Raw genomic sequence first — 20,071 nt, forward strand, 5'->3', positions numbered from 1 at the left:
AAGTCTGATTTTCGAAGTGTGAGCATTAGAGGGGCCTCTCGGCTCTGTGTTTCCTTACAGAGGAGCAGGCAAGCTGCAGGGAGGAACTAGCTTAGCTCTGCGTGCTTAGAAGCACCAGCCGGATTCACGGGTCCCATGGTCAGGTGTAACTGGTCCATGAACTTTCCCCCTGATGCTTATAAAAGAGCTACTTTCCTAGTACTCGAATGTACATGTACCTGTGTGTGCACGAGAGAGAGAGAGAGAGAGAGAGAGAGAGAGAGAGAGAGAGAGAGAGAGAGAGAGAGCGCTAGCATTTATGCATGCATGCATGTGCTTGAGGAAAGTTGACATTGGGTGTCTTCTTCTATCACTCTCCACGTTATGTTTGCAGACAGGGTCTCTGGCTGAGCCCGGACCTTGAAGATTTCCTGCTAGTCTATCTAGTCAGCTCACGCTAGGGATCTCTAACGTTTTTCAAATTGTTATCTTTGAGAATTTTCTTAAACACCTGCTTTATGTTTAGAATGTAACTACTGGTAAAATTGTGAAGAAAGCAATTCACTGCTTCATGTTCATATGTTTAAATTGAAGATTATCTGTGGGGAAGGTCTTGCTAAATATTAACGATTCTGCTTAGTTTCTAAGGATCTAAATGAGGTTGCCTGCTTTTATAGAAGAGTAATGCTGCTTTATTTGTTTTTGTACACCAACACTATTCTAAATACTCACAAAGAAAAGCATTTCCCAAGCACACGATTTACTACTTGATCTCTCCCCATTAACTATGTGCAGAGTAGTGTTACAAAAATTTTGAAAACACCTTTTAGAAGTAGATTCATAGTTTATGTCAAACTTGTACTTTAAATGGTGTTTCCAACAAACCATCTTAATATACAATATAAGAGCACAGTGCATGATGGGATAAAACATTGCTTAAAGAAACAAGTTTTGTCTTTTTATTTCTCCAGGGAGTCTTTAAAGGCGGTTAGACTCTTCAGAAAAAAATCACCCCCATTTTGTGAAAGCCTGCATCAGTAAGCGCTAAGGCTGTGCTTTCATTTCTTTTGTGGCTTTGGCCTTTGAGAGTACAACTGGAAATACCTATTGGAGATGAATTCTAGGAAAATAAATGCAAACAGAAATTCAGATTGAATTTCTTTTTCCTCCCTGAAAGGACTGTTGAAAAGCTGGCAGTGGAGGACTGTTTCCTTGTGTGCAGAGAATGTAATGTCATCGTCTCTAAGCACAAAAGACTCCAGGTTTCCAAGGAAAGAATGCATCTTGGGAAGGGTGGAAGTGAACTGGCTGGAATCAGGGCAGATTTTTTTTTATTTTACTTTGAAACGTGGCTGCATTTCTGAAGCAGGGTTTGAAAACTTCAGACTAATAACAATGGTTGTTTGGCTTTTGATGAGATCACAACTTTCGTAGTATCAGCTGTAGGCATCTGTGTATGCAGCTAAGGTGGAAAGCGGTGGCCTCCAGGTTTGAATCTCGACAGGGGTTTGTTCACCAGCGTCAGTAGTTCATCTGTTCAAGCCACTTTGCCCTGTGTGGTTGGGAAGCCCGAGGGTGGAGGAGAGAGAGCTCAAGTCTTCCTTGCAGCACAGTCTTCTGTAGAAACGGGAAGACGTGCAATGTCTACTTTTCTTAGACATTTTAAGACTAACTTTCTCCTTCTAATACTTGTTGATTTAATTGGGAAGAGTACTAAAAGGATGCCGACTTCAGCAACCATGAGCCTTAAAATGTGGTCTGTTGCCAGTGTGTTAGCTCAGCCTTAAAGGCCTATGGAAACCTTCCCTTTTCTCCTGGACATATGCTGGAGAATATATTCCTTAAAATTCTGGGTGTTGGGAAAACAGGGAACCAGTCCAGGAGGCACTGGTGGTCTCAGAGCAGTTGAGACTACTTATTTGAAGTACTTGACTTTTGTAGGCACATTTAATGCCTCCTGCTTCACCTTCTCCAGTGTCTTCCCTTTGTCTTCTTGCCATGACAATTCGCTGCCTGGCCCATTCCCTCCAGTCCGTATCTGAATGCCCTCTTTCAGCTTTAGACCCCTGTGGGCGTCAGCAAAGAGCTGGCACTGAAGCCTTCCTCCTGAGTACAGCTGCTTGCTATGACTCCCAAACGCTGCAATTTTCTCTCCTGATTCTGTTTCGGTCTCAGAACTGTCATCAGACATTGCATTAGCATTAATAAGCCGTCCAGTACCAGCCTCATAGCTGTTCAACCTTGTTAACAATGACAATATTCATCGTTTTCCACGTCAGTGACCGAACACTGCCACGCCAGCAAACGCTGTGTTCCGCCTCCTGTGCCTGACTTGATTCTGCCATTCGAATGTGCACTTTATCTGTTTTGCTGTCTCTGGTTCTTCAGTCTTCCGCCCTAGCTGACCCCTTTGGGTGGTCTGTCATCAGGCTCTGAAGTTGTTTCTCCCTTTGTTCCTATTTCATTTGGTTTCAGCTTTGGCTAAGTGCTCCCTTACCTCTTCTTAACCTTAATGGAGAAATACACAAAGTGGGTCCTTTTCTTTACACTCACCCGTGCCATGCAGTTCTGTCTAACAGCGCTAAACATTAAAGAATCAGAAAGAATCTGAGTTTGTGAAGCCTGGTATTCATGCCACCTTAATCATCTGGCTTTAACATAAATGTCCATCCTTGTATCTTCCTACTTCCTGCTAGGTTACTGCCAAATCAGTCTGCCTTCTCTCTCTCTCTCTCTCTCTCTCTCTCTCTCTCTCTCTCTCTCTCTCTCTCTCTCTCTCTCTCTCTCGGTATATGTGTTGCATGGTGTGTGAAGGATTCTGGGGATCAGAATTAGCTCATCAAGAGAGATTGCTTGTGTGTTTCCTACCAGTGAGGAATCGCTAGATTGTTCATTAGCCAGGTGTTACCAGGATATTGCCACATAACTTCCCTTTCTGCGTATATAAGTGTGTATGTGAATATGTGTGTGTGTGTGTGTGTATCCCTCAGGTTCGGGTCAAGTGTTAATAGAGAGCCCTTTGTCCTCTTTATACCTTTTCTCTAGACAGTAACTATCCTTGTAGATATCCCCTCCATGAAGGTGGAGCACATGAGTTCCTTTCTTCACTCTGTTGTGAGAAAAGGCTCGCACAAGACTGGCACAGGCTCACACAGTTGTTTGGGGGACAGGGTCTTGCTCTGTAGACCAAGCTGACCTGGAACTTACAGACATCTGCCTACTTCCAGAGTGCTGGGATTAAAGATGTGCACCACCACTCACTCCTAGCTTCACAGACAATGATTTTAACTTTTCCTTTAGATTCATTTTACTGTTGATTCATTCTCTCTCTCTCTCTCTCTCTCTCTCTCTCTCTCTCTCTCTCTCTCTCTCTCTCTCTCTGATTGCACTTATGGTTGTAGTGACCACAGAGTCCTGAAGAGGGTGTCAAACTCCTGGACCTGGAGTTACAGGCAGTTTTGAGTCACCAGGTGTGGGTTCTGGGAACCAAACACAAATTGCTTGCAAGAACAGTATTTGCTCTTAGCCAGTCAGCCATTGTTCTAGCCCCCACAGACAATTCCTAAATGTCCTATCTTGCTTTATATAATATTTTACAGATAGTAAAATATTCTTGTTCCCATTTTCTATCAGGTTACCTTTGTTAGGATGAAACTGACATTTCATTTTAGACATGCAGAATACTTTTTTTTTTTTTGGAGAGACATTGTTTATTTATTTTTTTTTTTATTAACTTGAGTATTTCTTATATACATTTCAAGTGTTATTCCCTTTCCCGGTTTCTGGGCAAACATCCCCCCCTCCCCTTCCTTATGGGTGTTCCCCTCCCAACCCTCCCCCCATTGCCGCCCTCCCCCCATAGTCTAGTTCACTGGGGGTTCAGTCTTAGCAGGACCCAGGGCTTCCCCTTCCACTGGTGCTCTTACTAGGATATTCATTGCTACCTATGGGGTCAGAGTCCAGGGTCAGTCCATGTATAGTCTTTAGGTAGTGGCTTAGTCCCTGGAAGCTCTGGTGACATGCAGAATACTTTAAGTTAGCATACGGAATGGACTTCGTTGTGGATTTTCCATACGTTGTACTTGTTTGCCCGCCCTCACCCGCTGCTCACTTCCGTCCTCTCTCCCTCGTCCTCCTCTCCTCGCCAGGGCTCCTCCCTCTGCTTCCATGTCCCAGAGACTCTATCACCTTCCTTCCTCTCTTCCCATGGTTCCCTCTAGTCTCATAATCCACTCCCAGCACACGAACTGAAGTGCTGTTCTATTGTGAAAAAAAACAGGCGGTAATTATCTTTCTGAGTTTGGCTTATTCTGAATAAGGTGATGATTTTGAGTTCTATCTGTTCTCCTGTGCATGGATGGCTTTATTATTCGTCACTGCTGAATGGCATCCGTTGTGACAGTGCCACATCATCTTTATCGGTTGTACATAGACGGACACTGTAGATTCTCGCTTCTTAGCTATTACAACTAACACACGATAAACATGGATGCTTGAGAGTCTCTTACGGACAGTGCTATCATCATTTTGATGAGTAAGCCTTAATCAAAATAGAATATATAATCATATATTGAATAACACACATGCATATGACCAGGCATGCACATGTATACACACAAATCCCATGAGTTGTTTAGCTTACTTATCAGTTCCATTATTAAAACATATGTCATGGAAATTAATACCTGAGGATTTCTAATGAGCACTCTGAACTTTTAGGATTATATCTAAGCTCTCACAATAAGATGGTTTCCACACAGAAATACTTTGGAAAAGCTTTTAATATAATCTTGTTTGGAAATACTGGTTTGTTGTTGGGATAAATCTCATGTGTCCTGTTCTTATAACTTTATGATTCCCAAATAACTGCAATGCTTAGACTCAACAACCCACTCCAGTTCCCCCAGGAACCAAGAGCTATGGCTCCTTTTGAACACAGAAAGTGAGGGATGGATATTTGTGTTCAGTACAAGGATAGGGAGTTTAGCCTTCCATACTGTATTAGCCTTCTGTCATTGTGATGGAATGCCTGATGCAGGCTCCTTATGAAGTAAAGAGTTTTCTGTTAGCTCATTGTTCTGGAGAGTGGGTGACCCCATTAATTTTTGACTTCTCATGAGGGTAGTTTATCATAGGAGCACATTTGAGAGCAAATAGATCTGCAACCAGAAGTGGGGTAGGGTGCTGGATGGGGCCCCAAAGTTCCTTTTGTAGGTACACCATCAAAGACCTAAGGACTGGCCATTATGTTCTTCCCTTTTCAAATTCCTGGTCTTTGTCAATACCTACCCTGATGTGGTGGTTTGTAAATGCTTGGCCCATGGAGTAGCAGTATTTGGAGGTGTGGCCTTGTTGGAGTAGGTGTGGCTTTCTTGGAGGAAGTATGTCACTGTGGGTGTGGGCTTTAAGATACTTATCCTAGCTGCCTGGAAGCCAGTCTCCTCCTAGCTGCCTTTGAAACAAGAGGTAGAATTCTCAGCTCCTATGCTATGCCTGCCTTGACACTACCATGCTCTTGTCTTGATGATAATGGACTGAACCTCTGAGCCTGTAAGCCAGCTCCAATGAAATATTGTCCTTTTAAAAGTTATCTTGGTCATAGTGTCTGTTCACAGCAGTAAAACCCTAACTAAGACATCTGGGTACTAGGTCTTTGCATTTGAACTTTTGGGGATCCCTCACATTGTACCCAAGTCATAGCAAACATATCAATCACTCTGCTTAAGCAAATCTTAGACATTGTGGTGCCATATGGTGGTAGCATGTGTATAGGCTGGCTGTAGTAGATTATTAACAAGCTTACTTACAGTGTTCACTCTTACTGTTGTGTTCTCAGATCTGAACCATTACTTATAGATCATTCAAAAGATTAAGATGAACCAAATATAGAAAAAAGACGACACAAGCTTTAAATTCCCATATTTGAGGAGGAACATATCATTTATTTGGGACAGTGACAAGTTAATCTTTCTGCAGCTTTAATAAGTTACTTTACAGTGCTTTGTGGTGTGTGTGTGTGTGTGTGTGTGTGTGTGTGTGTGTGATTGAGGTGGGGGGACTGGGAGGGCAGAAGGAAAGCTTGCAGGGCTGTTTTCCTAAATGAGTCAAGAGGACAGGAATGTTGAGTTAGATGCTGCAGGTGTGAGCAGAGAGATAAGTGAGCAGAGAGTGCAAGAGAGTGAAAGCCATGCAGAGAAGGGGGAAGGGATTCCTTCTCTGGGGAGAAAGGTGCATTCCTTGGGATGGAGGAAGAGGGATGAGAAGGGGTCAGTGTTTTCTTAGGGGTCTGAGTTAGGACTGTCAGTGCAGATGCGGCGCTCCTCAACCTTTTCAGGATGTATGTTTCTTTATAGAAATGCACATTATTGAAGTTCTGTCTTCTAGTCTTTAATTATACTCTTCTGTATACAGGCGATTGTTTCCCACCTCTCCAGTGAAGCTGATTCTGTTGTTAAATAAGCTAGGCATGGAGAGAAAAGTATTATCTGATGTCACTTAGATGAGAGGTAAGGAAGGATAAAGAACTTAGATACACAGAGATAGAGGCTGCAGCAGCAGCAACCACAGCAGGGAGGGAGGAAGTGGTAAAGTAGGGCAAAGCTCACAGAACAGAAGGGATGCAGGACAAGCAAGGCTAGATAGAGTGACGGTGTGCAGTGCACACTGCACTGTATCAGGACGGAGAGTGCTTGGAAGTGCTGGGAAGCAGTCGGGAGCTCATTTCCATTTGAAAAGTGTTTGTCAAGAGTCTACCAGACTGTGAGCACTGGGGTTTTACACTGTAACTATGATGGAGTCCCCATGAGCTCAAGAAGCAGATAGATCTAGCAAAGAGGAAAAACTAAGGTGATTGAAATAAAAGCACTTTATGTGTACACACAATGTGATTGAAGAGGGTAAGAGTGTAAGAAAGAAGAGAAACCACACAGTGGATTGATAGTGACTGTTGATGAAGCAGAGCCCTGTGGAGATCAGGGAGCTTAAACTGTTTTACGGGTTCAACATATTGATGAATGCAGGGCCTGTCCCTCAGGGAAGGACCTGGGATGCTGTGCGGCTGTGTTGCTGATGTGAGACCAATGGCTTCCTTCCTACATTTTATAACTATGAAGTAGTGGGGCAGGGCCATTGAGCAAGCGTGTGCTTGGGCTTGCATGAATGGTATGTACTTTGAATTCTCCAAATAGAACTCAAGTTTATTTTCTCAGGAGTCTAAGCGAGGAGAAAAGCTGTATTTCTCAAATACCTCTTGTAAGAACAAAGGAGGTGGGGGGCTATGATTACCCTAGAGCCTGAGATGGTCTGCAGACACCAGCATAAATATGTTTCCATTCTTAAGTCCAAAAGGATGAGCTCATTGTTAAACGTGTTCAACCTTCAGGTCAGCTTATTCCTTAATGCCTGTTATGAAAGCAAGCGAATGTGGCAAAAAGTTAAACACCATATAAAAGACTATTTAATAAACAACCAGCTCAGATCTCCAATATCCCAGAGGCAAATACTGTTACAGTTTCTAGGGAGGTTTTTCATTCTATAAAAAGCAGTAGTGTCCCCAGCATTGCACCCCACAAATGCTCTGCAATTTATTTTTTCAGACTCTGAAGTGTGTGTGTGTGTGTGTGTGTACCTGTGTTGCACTTCGGTATATATGTATGCATGAAGAAGCTGTCCATCTCAGGTGTCATTCCTACAGAACTGTCCACTTTGTTTTTGATACAGGCTTTCTTCCTGGATCTGGGGCTTCCTGATTAGGCTAGGTTGTATGGCCAGCAGTTCTAGGGGTCTCACTGTGGCCACCTCTGGGATTACAAGTGTATACCACCACACCCAGTTTCCCACCTGGGTTCTTGGATTTGAACTCGGATCGTCATGCTTATGTCGAAAGCACTTTACCAACAGGACTATCTCTCCAGCTCCTAATACATTAGCTTTAAGGAACAAGACAGAGTGGTTTGGTGTAAGAGACACAGATATTTGAGTACTGATTCAGACATGCCCTCATCGATAGTGATAGTTCTACATAACGGGAATTAAGAACACCCCTAGCCCCATGCCAAAGCATGCATATTTAATGTTCTGACCCTAACCATTCATTTATGTCATACTCCACATAATTCAAGGGAGAACATGCAAATACTTTTGGCCATCGGAGCACTTTTCCATTCCCAAGCTGCCTCCCACTAGTGTTTGTGCTGAAACAGCATGCTGACAGTGGAAACTGTGGTGGTTTCTCTTAGCATAAGCTTTTATATGTAGCTTCAAACACCTTTGTGGTTTGGGGGAGTAGTTTGACAGTTGCTAGGTAGCTTGAGTCAGAGAGTCCAGCTGTGCAGTTTGTGATTTTTTTCTACCCTGGCCTCTAAAGAGAGCTAAGTCAAATGAAACTCTAACCAGATTGCTAGTTTGTTAATGTTGACTAGACTGTTTAGAACACATACTGTAGAACGCTGTGTGGATTTTGATTAAAGCACATAAGTGAATTGAGGTCAGATGAGTGGAGGTCAGCACCTTGAGAACAGATGTGCTGACCTTTGTCAGTGAATGACAAACTCTGGGTTTGGGGCCTGTAGACTCTTGGAGCAGGGGCATGGCTGGCACGCATTAACAGCAGAGCTCTGATTTGAGCATGCAAGCTGTCCTGAACAGCCAGGGAGAGAGACCAGGATTTCTGGAGGGGGGAAAAGTAAAAGAAAATGTGGAAATCCAGTTTTTCTAGTAGAAGAGACACACTTGAGGATTTGAAATGGACTCTTGTGCAAAGATAAATATGGTTTATTCATTGAGTTCTTGGGGAGTTTGTCTTGTTGATTTAATTATAAGTGTACTTTTTTTTTTTCTGGAGAGGAGGATTCGTGTGAAGCATCTTTGATAAAAGTGGATGGTCATTTTTATGGACCCCTAGTGGATTGCAGTCAAGGGGGCATTGTGAACAAACCAAAGTCAAGATGTAAACTAAAAATGCTGTGAGATAGCCAAGGTAGATGCTGCTGAAACCGAGACAGACCAAGCACAACAGAAGGCTTTTGAAATAGTCACATTGTTATTGTTTCCCTGAGCAAGAGGCACAATTAAGTCAGCCAGAGACCTTGCCTTACTGCCAGAAGGTTAGTTTGGCCTGATACAGGTGCTGGAATCTGGAGTTAGTCTTTTAACAGGAGAGCCAGAGGGCCACTGTGAGGATGCAAAATCAAGACATGGAAAGTTTCTTTGTTTGGCTACAGCTCACCTGCATGCTTGCACAGCCCTGTGTCTGCTGTTGGAATGAATTTCACGAGGCAGACTTTGTGCTCTAAGTGCTGACTAATGAGGATGCTAGAGTCGGCACTGAGGGAATTAGACTGCATGTGAGACTTGGTTCCCAAGGTCACGGTCACCCTGCTCCCGGATTCCCTCCCTTAATCCCTGGGTGATGCACGAAGCCAGTGATGTACAGTGCACTCCACATGTTGTCTTGTGAGGTTTTAGACCACAGCGTGATAACGGAAAAGATGCTTCTTTTAGTGTTCAGTTTTTGCTTTAACCTTAATTTTTTTCAGTTCTGTACAATCAAATTAATTTTGAAATGAATAATGGGAACTTTAAGAACACTGGCATTGGCCCCCCTCCCTCAATTATAAAGGCATTTCAGGCATAAAGCCAGACATTTGGAGAAATATAAAAGTAGAGGAGTGATATTTTAAAATAAACTCTGATTTTTTAAATATTCAATGGATGGGGTTGGGCTAGAAATGAGTGAGGAAGTTCTAGGGAATCAGGGAAGTTTAAAGGCTAATAAAGATTGGATACAGCTCTTCTTGCATATGGGGTGAGCAATTAATCAATTCTGCCAGATACTGAAGTATCTACCTAGAGACAGACTCCCGGAGATCATTAGCGTGAGAGTGGTTTGTCATTTGAGGAAATGATTCTGGTTGGCTTTGGTGCTCCTGCAGGGCCTCTGACTATTGAATCGTGGATCTGTATTTGCCTGAATACACATATCAAGTTTATCTACTAGAGGGTAAACTTGAACTTGCATGTGGGCAAACATAACACACACACACATACACACACACACACACAGACAGACATACACACACATACTCACACACTCTACACATATATACACTCCATATACTCTGCATACACAAGCACATTCAATACACTACACATATACACAGACATCACACACACACACACACAGCACACACATTCTCCACATACTCTACATACCACCCACACACATACCACACATACACACATACCACACATGAATGCACACATCAAACATATATGCACACACATACTACTTAGACATATACATCATATATAGACACATACCACACCACACACACACTACATGTATACTAACACACATTACTACACATACACACAAACCACATATAGGTGCATATACAATCACATACCATGTACACACACAACATATATACACATATACATGCCACACATCCCCATACACACATACATACCACACATATACACACACATGCACATGAACATGCACATGCACACACACAGAGGCAGGGGGATGAGAAGAAATGGGGCTCAATCACCAAGTAGCACAGCTCTTTGGCAAGTAATTTAACCTTTATGAGGTTTAGCAGTTTCTTCATTAGTCATATGACAGGATTGAATGGGGATCGTCTCTACAGTTCCATTTAGCTTTAACTCCCCCAACCCCTTCCACTTCCCTCTGCTTGCCCCAGAGTAATTATACCATTTCCAGTCTGACAGTGAGTTAAATCCTCTTTCTGAACTCCTGAACTCAAAGAATGTGGGATTAATTTGGGAAAGTGAATCCTGCCTGAACTGCCATAATAACTACAAGGACACGTTTGTATGGGAGGGAATGGTACAGGAACTATGTCCAGACTTAGACTCTGTAATAAAACTTCTTAGATGGAGACCTGGGACTATATAGTGTTTAATGAACAGGTATTCACAGAAGAAAACCAACCCATGGTTAACACACTAGGACAGTTACCTTATGGCTTACAAATGTCCCCTTTTGTTGTCCCAGAGGACAAGCCCTTCTGTTTACAAGTAACTGTGACTACATATCCACGCTCTGCATCCTCAGGGTTCTAACCCACCGGAAACTCCAGAAGTGGTCCAAAGCATCTGTTTAGTTCTGTCTTTTGGGAGAGTGTGGGGGTTTGGCTCCAGAGTCTGGCACATGAACGGTAACAGATGACACAACCTGCATAGACAGACATTTAAAAAATCTTTATCTTTTATTTGCTCCACCAGCTCCACCAGGACCCCCTTTGTCTTTTCAAAGGAAAACTATCTGTTCTCATAGATGCCTTCCCCCATTTTCTTTTCCCTACAAGTTTCAGCATATAAAGTTCTAATGCTAGCCACCCCAGGGCATTTGTTTTGTGCATCGCATGTGTAAACACTATGCATTTCCTCCTCCCGCTAACTCATATATTTAAATAAATCTGTTTAATTCACATACCCCGAGGAGCTCAAATAAGGGATTAGCCCTGCACCTTCTCTTATGTGAATGTAAAACCACTTCCCCACTTCCCTACCCTGTATAAAACAAACCAAACTTTCTTTTTTCCGTGCTGGGTATTGTACTGAGAGCCTCTTGTGTGCTTGTCAAACATACATGTGAGTGCTTTGGTGATTGTAGGAAAGATTTCTGGTGAGTTGGAGATTTTTTACAAAGATATGCATAGAAAAAATAAACAAAAAATTCAGTAGAGTCCCTCGTGGTAATGAAATGGCTTCTGAGAGCTTACCATGATGAGCATTTACATGATCAGAGCGTCCATTGACTTGCTGTTGGGAGAAGAATGGTGTTCTAACGGGCTGTGAGAGTCTTTATTTCAGGGAGCCCATGAAGACTTAGAATCTGTGGGAAGGTACTTGAACCTCTGTGTTTAGTGTTATTCCTGTCCTAGCTAGTTTATTGTCTACTTGACCCAAGGTAGGGTTATTTGAGCAGAGGCAACCAAAACTGAGAAAATGCCTCCATAGATTGGCCTGTGGGGACTTTTCTTAATTAGAGGTTGATGTGGGAGGGCCCTGCCCACTATGGGCTATACCATCCCTGAGTACCATCCCTGGACAAGTCCTGGGGTATATAAGAAAACAGACCTGCAGACACAAATGTCTGCTTACTGTTAAATTGAATTTGTGTGCTTTCTGGAAAGGGTGAAACAATAAGGCAGAATCCCCCAATAGATATGGCACAAAGCTTTTTAAAAATAGGCATTTTCTGTATGTTGTTTGTTGTTACAGGGTATATGCATTTTCAAAACTCAGAGATTTATACAATGAAAGAATGAATTTTACTGTATGAAAAGTTTAAATAAATATAATATATATTTATTGAAAATAGGATTTTAATACAATATTCCGATCAGTGTTTTTTCTCCCCCAACTCCTCTGAGATCCTCCCACCTCCACCCCCTTTCTCTCTCTCTTTTTAGAAAGGAACAGGCAAATGAAAACCCAAACAAACCAGAATAGGAAAAAATAAAAACCATAAGAAACACACGCATAAGCCACATATGCATATGATACAGAAAAAGGTCAATAAGACCAAAAAAAATGCAATATGAGGCAAAAATACCTTTGAGTTCACTTTGTGTTGAATGTCTATTGCTGAGCATGGGGCCTGCCCTTAAGTATGGTTAATATACCCAGCGAGACTGTGTTGGTGAAAATTAATTTTTCCTTTACAAGCAAGTGTCAATTGCAGATAGCTTCCTGATTAGGAATGGGAGCCCATGTCCACTTCCCAGTTTCAGCATTAGGCCTGTGTCTGGATTGAACCAGTGCAGGTCTCGTGCACGCTGCCACAGGCTCCAAGAGTTCACATGTGCATCAGTTCTGATGTATCTAGAAGACACTTTCTATGACGTCTTGCAATCTTTCTCTGCAGTCTTTCATGCAGTCTTTCTCCTACTCCACTCTTGGGCATATTGCCTTGAGGCCTGGGAGTGGGGCGAGATGTTGACAAAGACATTGATGAGTGTTCCAAACTCTCTCATGCTCTGCACACTGTCCAGTTGTTGGTCTCTCTGTTACTTCCCATGACAAGCCGTGGAGAGTAAGCCAGTAAGCAGCATTCCTGTATTCTGTGGCTTCTGCTCCAGTTCCTGCCTCCAGGTTCCTGCTTTCAGTTCCTGCCCTGGCTTCCCTCAGTAATGTGACCTGAGAGCTGTCACTAGAAATAGACCCTCTCCTCCTCAAGTTGCTTTTGGTTATTGTGCTTGTCATGCCAAGAGAAACCTTAACTAAGACACTACTCTGAAAAGAGTCTCCTGTGGTCCAATTAGTTAAGAAAGATGTTTCCAGTGCTTCCTGAAATGTAGCTCTGAGAGAAAGGAGAGAGAGAGGAGACAGATAGGAAAACTGGTGGAATGTAGCAGAGAGGGCAGAGGAGAAATGTCCTTAGTTCTGGCCGAAGCGTCTTCTTTCTCTCCTCGTGGATCTGAAGGTGCTGGTGCTGGAGACCAGGAGGATACATGATTGGATGAAGTCCAAGGACCTTTACCTCCATGTAGGGCGAACAAGAGCTGGCACCTGACTTTGCTCCCCTGAGCTCACCTCACCTGACTCTACTTTGGAGCGATATGTTAAGCTCAACTTTGGAGCTCCTGGCTTGACACTTACATGCATCTGGCATTCACAGAAAGAGGTAAATACAGGACACTTTCCAAATGACACATTCTTTTAGGTGAATGGGGATGGTGGCGTTTGACTCTGCTGCATATTCCAAATGCAGGAATGAATGCAACAACAGACTTTGGCCGTGCTTGTAAGGTACTGGGCTGTGACAGTTGGAGGTAGGAGGAGTATGGTTGTGTGCAGTGAGAGCATTTGTCACTCAGGGCTGTGTGTCTCAGTTCCTGGCAAGCTCTGCTGCCCAGCTGCAATGTGCAGGGAGTGGGGAGGCTGCCGGGCACATGGCAGGGAGGCCACCACTGCAGTCTGCCATTACAGCTGCACTGTGCCGAGCTCGGCTGTACACTGCCATTGGGTTATATGTTAGTTTGTCACCTATGCAGCTGTTAATTGTTTCTTACGTGTTTTTAAAGGGGGCTGCCGGCCTGGCATGGGACGGCGGTGATGATCAAGTGCTGGAAGTACTTATTCTGCCTTTCTTAAATTTCTTTAGATCCACAGAGGGAACGAAAGCCTGTGACTATTGTTCTAACATCTCCTTGCTTTCAGGATTCTCATCTCATGACTTCTTTCACTGAAAATGTCTGTGCTAATGGACTATGCTTCACTGTCCAACTGTGACAGCAGCTGCTGAGGAAAATCAGCTTCCAGGGCTGGCGGTGGGTTGCTGGAGCTTTGGCAAAGTCTTTCTCTTTAACTTGTTTTTTGTTGGGAGTCTGTGGGTGTCCCTAAGGTTTTCCTACAAAGCAGAGGTAGACTTGAGTCCCCTGCAGCTACTGTAGATGTGTGTGTGCGTGCGTGTGTGTGTGTGTGTGTGTGTGTGTATGTGTGTGTGATATTAATTAATTGGGTTTGGTAAAAATACAGACCATAAAATGGACCACATGGTCACTATCCATAACACCCTGCTGCAGCCATGCCCACCATCCACCTCAAGAAGCAGCAGACTCAGCACACAGAGTCCCCAATGTTCACTCTCCTCAGTGCCTGGCAGCTGTGACCATTTGCTTGCATGAGCTTGATGACTCTATAAACAGAATCATCTACTTATATAAATGGACTCATACCATGTTTGTCCTTTCACAGCCACCATATTTAACTAGCATAATGTCTTCAGCAGTGGTTCTCTTTGCTGCAAATTCCTAATTGCCCTCCTTTTTGAGGCTACATAGTATTTCATTGTATGTATATGCCAGATTTATTTGTTCAACTCATGACGGACACTCTGATATCTGCTACCTTTTGGAAACTGTGAACGATGCTGAGGTAAACATGAGTCTACAAATACCTGAGTCCTGGCTTTTAATTCTTACTGATGTGTACTGAAAAGTGGAATTTCTGGATACTATAATCATTATGGGTTTAATTTTTAAGTGAAGTCAAGCGAAATTTAAATTTTCTGCATCTGACTTACCTGATGATATTAACTCTTGGTGACAGGTGGTAGGAGATGGGGCAGGTGAGGCAGTGAGATGGTAGCAAGCAGACCGTGTAACTTCTGGGCAAGCTTTCCTTTCCTTCACCTCACCTGATGTTTCTGAATGTTGTGACACCCCTTCATGCTTGGTTCCTCCTATTTTTCCTAGAACGTCTGTCCAGACGTTGCCCTCTCTAGAGACTTGTCCCAGCACCTAATCAGACTGTGTTGCATACCACCCTTTATGACTTCCTCATATGTCCTTGTTCTACAACACTGCTGCTTCATTTGCTCCAGTGTGTCGAAAGCCATTTAATACAGTGATGCACCTACTATGTGCTCGGTGCTGCGGGTTCAGCTGAGACCCAGACTCACAGTCTATGTGCAGGGAGCTCTGTCTGGACCAGTTTCTCAGGGTGTGCTGGGTACCCACTCAGCTTGGAATCTGAAATTTAACATTCCCCTTGTTCATTTTCATGTATTCTACTCACGTGAAGCTTAGAGATCCCAGGAGGGCAGGTCTTCTGTCAGCTCACCCAGCATCCTTAGCCCCAAGTCCAGTCCTGGAAAATAATAGGTATTTCTAAAATCTTTGCAGAAGAGGAAAACTCTGTACAGAAATGATGGGCTGGGTTCCATGGCAGGCAGAGCACTGGTTAGTGTGCCTTTTTCTCAAGAGTGGAGTATAAAGCAGCTCAAAACAAGACGGTTTCAAGCCATGCAAGGCTTCTCCCCGCCTAAGCCTCACTTCTGCATTCTGTAAAAGAAGAAAACAAACTATTTATAATCTTAAATTGCTTTAGATGGTTGACTAGCTAGAAGTCTCCAGACTTTTCTAGTTTTTTCTTGGGGGGGTCACTTTCGTTCTTTCTTTTTTAAAACATAGTTTCCATACAGTGTATTCTGATCATGGTTTGTCCTTCCCAAACTCCTCCTAGATGCTTTCCACCTCCCCACCCATCTCCACATCAGTGCTCTCTCTAGAAATGGAGCAAACAGGAAAACAACCAAAATAGAACAGGAAAAAAAGAGAGAGGGGGGAAACACATGAAGAACACATACAAAACACAAAATCAGAAACCGTAATATACAAGCTAAAGACCAGTATTGCATAGGTTGAGCTTACATGACCTTGGAGCTCATCCCCAGTGACCTACTTCCCCCCACAAGGCCACACCCACTCCAACAAGGCCACACCCACTCCTACAAGGCCACACCCACCCCTACAAGGCCACACCCACTCCTACAAGGCCACACCCACCCCTACAAGGCCACACTTCTTCATAGTGCCACTCTTTATGGCCCAGCATTCAAACACATGGGCCTATGGAAGCCATTCCTATTGAGACCAGCACCCTGTCTGTTCTCTGTCTTCTCAATGCCACTCTTCATTTTAGGTTTGCCCTCTTTTCCAAATGCTGTTGTTCTGTTCTGTTTTGTTTTGTTTTCAGATCTGCAAGCCATTTTCTCACCCTGGGAGAGTTCTATTCTGCTTTAGTCTTGTTCTTAGCAATGTAGTTTGTTGTTTGCAACTGACCAACCTTTGGTTTTGCTCTGCCTGTGCCTGATGTTGGTAATAGATCCTTTTGGTTTGTTTGCTTCCTTCTACATGATTGTCTTATCTTCTCCAAGCTGACCTTGTCTGTCAGCTCAGTTATCCTGGCTTCACCTCTAATCTTCTCTACAGCCTAGTTGACCATATTTTATTCACTTGTTGCCATATCTTTCTTTTGTGTGTGCATATGCACACACACACACACACACACACACACACACACACACACACACACACTGAAGGTCAGATGTCTTCTTCAATCACTTTCTACCTTCTTTTTTTGGGGTAGTTTTTCACTGAACCTGGCTTACTGGTTTGTCTAGCCCGAGGGATATGCCTATACTATAAATACTTGTGAGCACTGCCATGCCTGGCTTTTAAAAACTGTGCTGAAGATTGAACATGTCCTTATTCATGTACATAAGCGCTTTCATACTGATCCACCCCCCCAAGTTTCTTGACACATCTTTCTAATGCCAAGAACCTACTGACTTAGACCATGCTCTAACTCTACACATTGTCTAAGATCGCCTTTGCCCACTTGGTGTCTTTCACAGGTTCTAAGCTACTTCTCTACTTGGGTGAGTATCTGTTTAGTATTTGTGTTCTAACCTTCTATAATGGGGCACACTTTGGTCCACCTGAATCCTGACTTGGACAGCTGAATACCAACTTACTGGCTAAATTCTCCACATTGGTACTGTTGATCCATTGAAAAATAACCTCCCTGGTTAACCTTTGCTGCTCAACCAGTTGTTCAAATGTATCATGGTAAAGGTCACTCCAGAATGTTACACAGTAAGGGCATTTATTTAAACTTGGCTGCCTCTTTTTGACCTAAAATAGAATCCAGCCACTTGTATGGCAAAGGTTACCAGCAAACTTTCTCATACCACTAAAGCTTTTCCTTGTATGTAATTTCGAGCTAGACTTTATTAACAAACCAGATGGTTTAGATTTATTGTTCAGCTCTGCCTCTCACATTGATCTTAGTGAAAACACATGTACACATTGTATTTGCTGTGTCTCTGAGTTCGTGGATGGCTTAGACTTCCACCTCCAGTGCTGTTGGTCACATGACACTGCTAAACCGAGGTAGCATCACAGATTCTTAGATCTGTGCTGTTTAATTTGCTGCTACTTTGGTGATCCTTGCAGTGTCAGTTTTATAAACACCACCTTATAAAACAATCTATCAGAAGCTGCTTGCCAAGGAAAGGAACTTTAAAAATTAAGAAAAGCATTCTTTTTAACAGTTTTCACTTACTGTGTATCTGCAGTTACAAATGATATAAAAATGAGTTTTGACTAACAGTCGAACACTTCATTATGTTTCATACTGTAAAGGGAGACTCATTTGGAATTTTATTAAAATTCAAATTGAGACAATTTTTCATGAAACTTTTGAATTGCAGCTGTCTTAGTTTCTGTAACATATAAGATATGAGAACCACATCAAAGGACACTTCATCACTTTCTCGCCAAGTTTCTCCAGCTAATGTATAGCTCAAGATGAGGGAGCCACCATTTTGTCATTCCTTGCAGTGTTTAAAAGCTGTCCTCATTAAGTTACATTATCCTCCACTAGTTTTGTCTGCTGCTTTTAAACTAGCTTTTGAAAAGCATTTCGATGGGGCTGAAAGTGGGCCACCTTAGAGAAGATCATATATGTAGAGTTCCCACACTTAAAACTGTTATAAATTGAACCCCTTTAAGATCTCTTTTTTAAAAATCACCCTTACAGCAGTTTCATAGAAATTTATAGCTAATGGTCAAAGCATTGTTACCTAAATGAACGGTATTTGATGGAGGCCAGGGTCCTTTCATGCAGTCGTTTTGCAGTCCCAGGCTGTCACACATGTGTATCCCCTCAGTAACCTCTGCAGAGCATGCTGGCCACTTCCCTTGGTGGCATTTCCTAAGGTGGGGGCCTACGCAGGTTTGTTCTCTGATAGGAATAAGTACTTTGAATCAGCTGCCGCAGTGCTACTGATTTCTGACCTTGAAAGTGAGCTGCAAAACAAATGATCATGTGACTGCATTGGGTCAGTGAGTTGAAGAGCTAGGAATTCTTTGCAGACAGCCTACATAAATGTTAAAAGAGGAGAAATCTAGTTTCCTTGTGATAAATGATTCACCAGAACCAGTGACATCATTTGAAAGGATGAGGGGTCCCTTGACAGATACAATTGAAGCCAGAACGTTACTTAGAAATGATTAAAACCTGATGTCACTGGCGTATTCTGCAAGGCACCTTTGGATACATGCTTGAAGGAACTTGAGATAAATAGACAAGGCTGAAGGAGATGGGGAAGCTAGCAAAGAAATGAAAACTATAAAAAGGCGTGGGCCTGTGGTCGTGGAGCCATGAAGGAGCTGCCTATGGTAAGAGGATTCAGAGAACAAGGAAGCCAGGAGTCCCTGACTCAGAACAGCCCTGCTAGTCATCTAGTCACCGAAGCAGGCAGAAAGCCAGCAACACCTCTGGGTCCTGCTTTGTAGGGCTTTTTGACACATATCATAGGACCAGAAATGATCCTATAGGCTCCTCAGTGAGCCTCTATTTCTGAGAATATATATTTTGGGGGCATTTCAATTGACATAAAAATTAGTGTAGAATAGACACAAGGTCAAAATAAAAACTGCAGCCTATTGGCTGGAAAATAGGAAAATAGAACATTTTTTTCTTTATAAGCAAATTCCAATTTCAGTTCACGTTTAAGACAAGGGACAGCCATTCAGAGCTATTGTTCTGCAGGCTCACTTTTCTGATGTTAAATGTTGAAGCATTGAAGTAGAGAGAGTAAGAAGCCACAGAGAACTGGATTGAGAACTCATCAGTGCCTCCTACACTACCCTCCATTTACCAAGAAGCCAGGGGTGGGTGCAGACTGAGGGGCTGGAGAGGAACATAGAGCATCGAATCATGGAGGTTTAGACTCTGCCACAAACTCCACACCTGAAACAGAAGATCTTAAAACAATATATCAGTTTTCTTTCATTCTACTCTTCCGACCACTGACAAGGTTAAATAAACGAGGAGCAGAGAGAACATTCTATGGAGAGGAAGGTAGTTGCACATAAATTGACTTCTGCAGAAGTGTGTGTGACATTTCATTTAGTAAATTCTTAATCCATCACGTAACTTAGATCTGGTGTTTAAACCAGTGATAGATACCCTTTCAAACTAAAGTGGTTAACATTGTGAGGTGGTTTAATCCAAAGCTTACATGTGAGATATTAAAATATCTTGCCTTTATTCAATTTATGTCAAACAGTTGATGAAGAAAGCTTGCTTTGAACACGAGCACATCATTTAAACCCTGGAAAAAGGACAGGGCTAACATTTTGCTAATGCAGGCCCATTGCTCCTTTGCTCCAAGCTTGTAAATGCTTGTCAGCACCACCCAATAGAGCAAACACCTCGGATTGTCTCCACTAAGTAACGATTCATTGTGTGCTAATTGAGTAATTGA

At 42.8% G+C, this 20,071-nt stretch overlaps 1 protein-coding gene and 1 long non-coding RNA gene across 2 annotated transcripts in view; one reads left to right on the forward strand and one right to left on the reverse strand.

Annotated features, from left to right (window-relative positions):
- The window catches only part of Plcl1 (phospholipase C-like 1), a 337,263-nt gene that overhangs the window by 37,232 nt on the left and 279,960 nt on the right, over nt 1-20,071 (forward strand).
- LOC134480577 (uncharacterized) lies at nt 10,887-18,505 on the reverse strand. The gene is made up of 3 exons (XR_015629564.1): nt 18,383-18,505; nt 15,532-15,603; nt 10,887-11,179 (listed from the first exon to the last, which is right to left on the reverse strand). It is a non-coding gene; the product is annotated as an uncharacterized LOC134480577 (long non-coding RNA).

The sequence above is a fragment of the Rattus norvegicus genome, chromosome 9, assembly GCF_021556685.1.
Source record: "Rattus norvegicus strain SHRSP/BbbUtx chromosome 9, alternate assembly SHRSP_T2T, whole genome shotgun sequence".
Taxonomy (NCBI): Eukaryota; Metazoa; Chordata; class Mammalia; order Rodentia; family Muridae; genus Rattus; species Rattus norvegicus.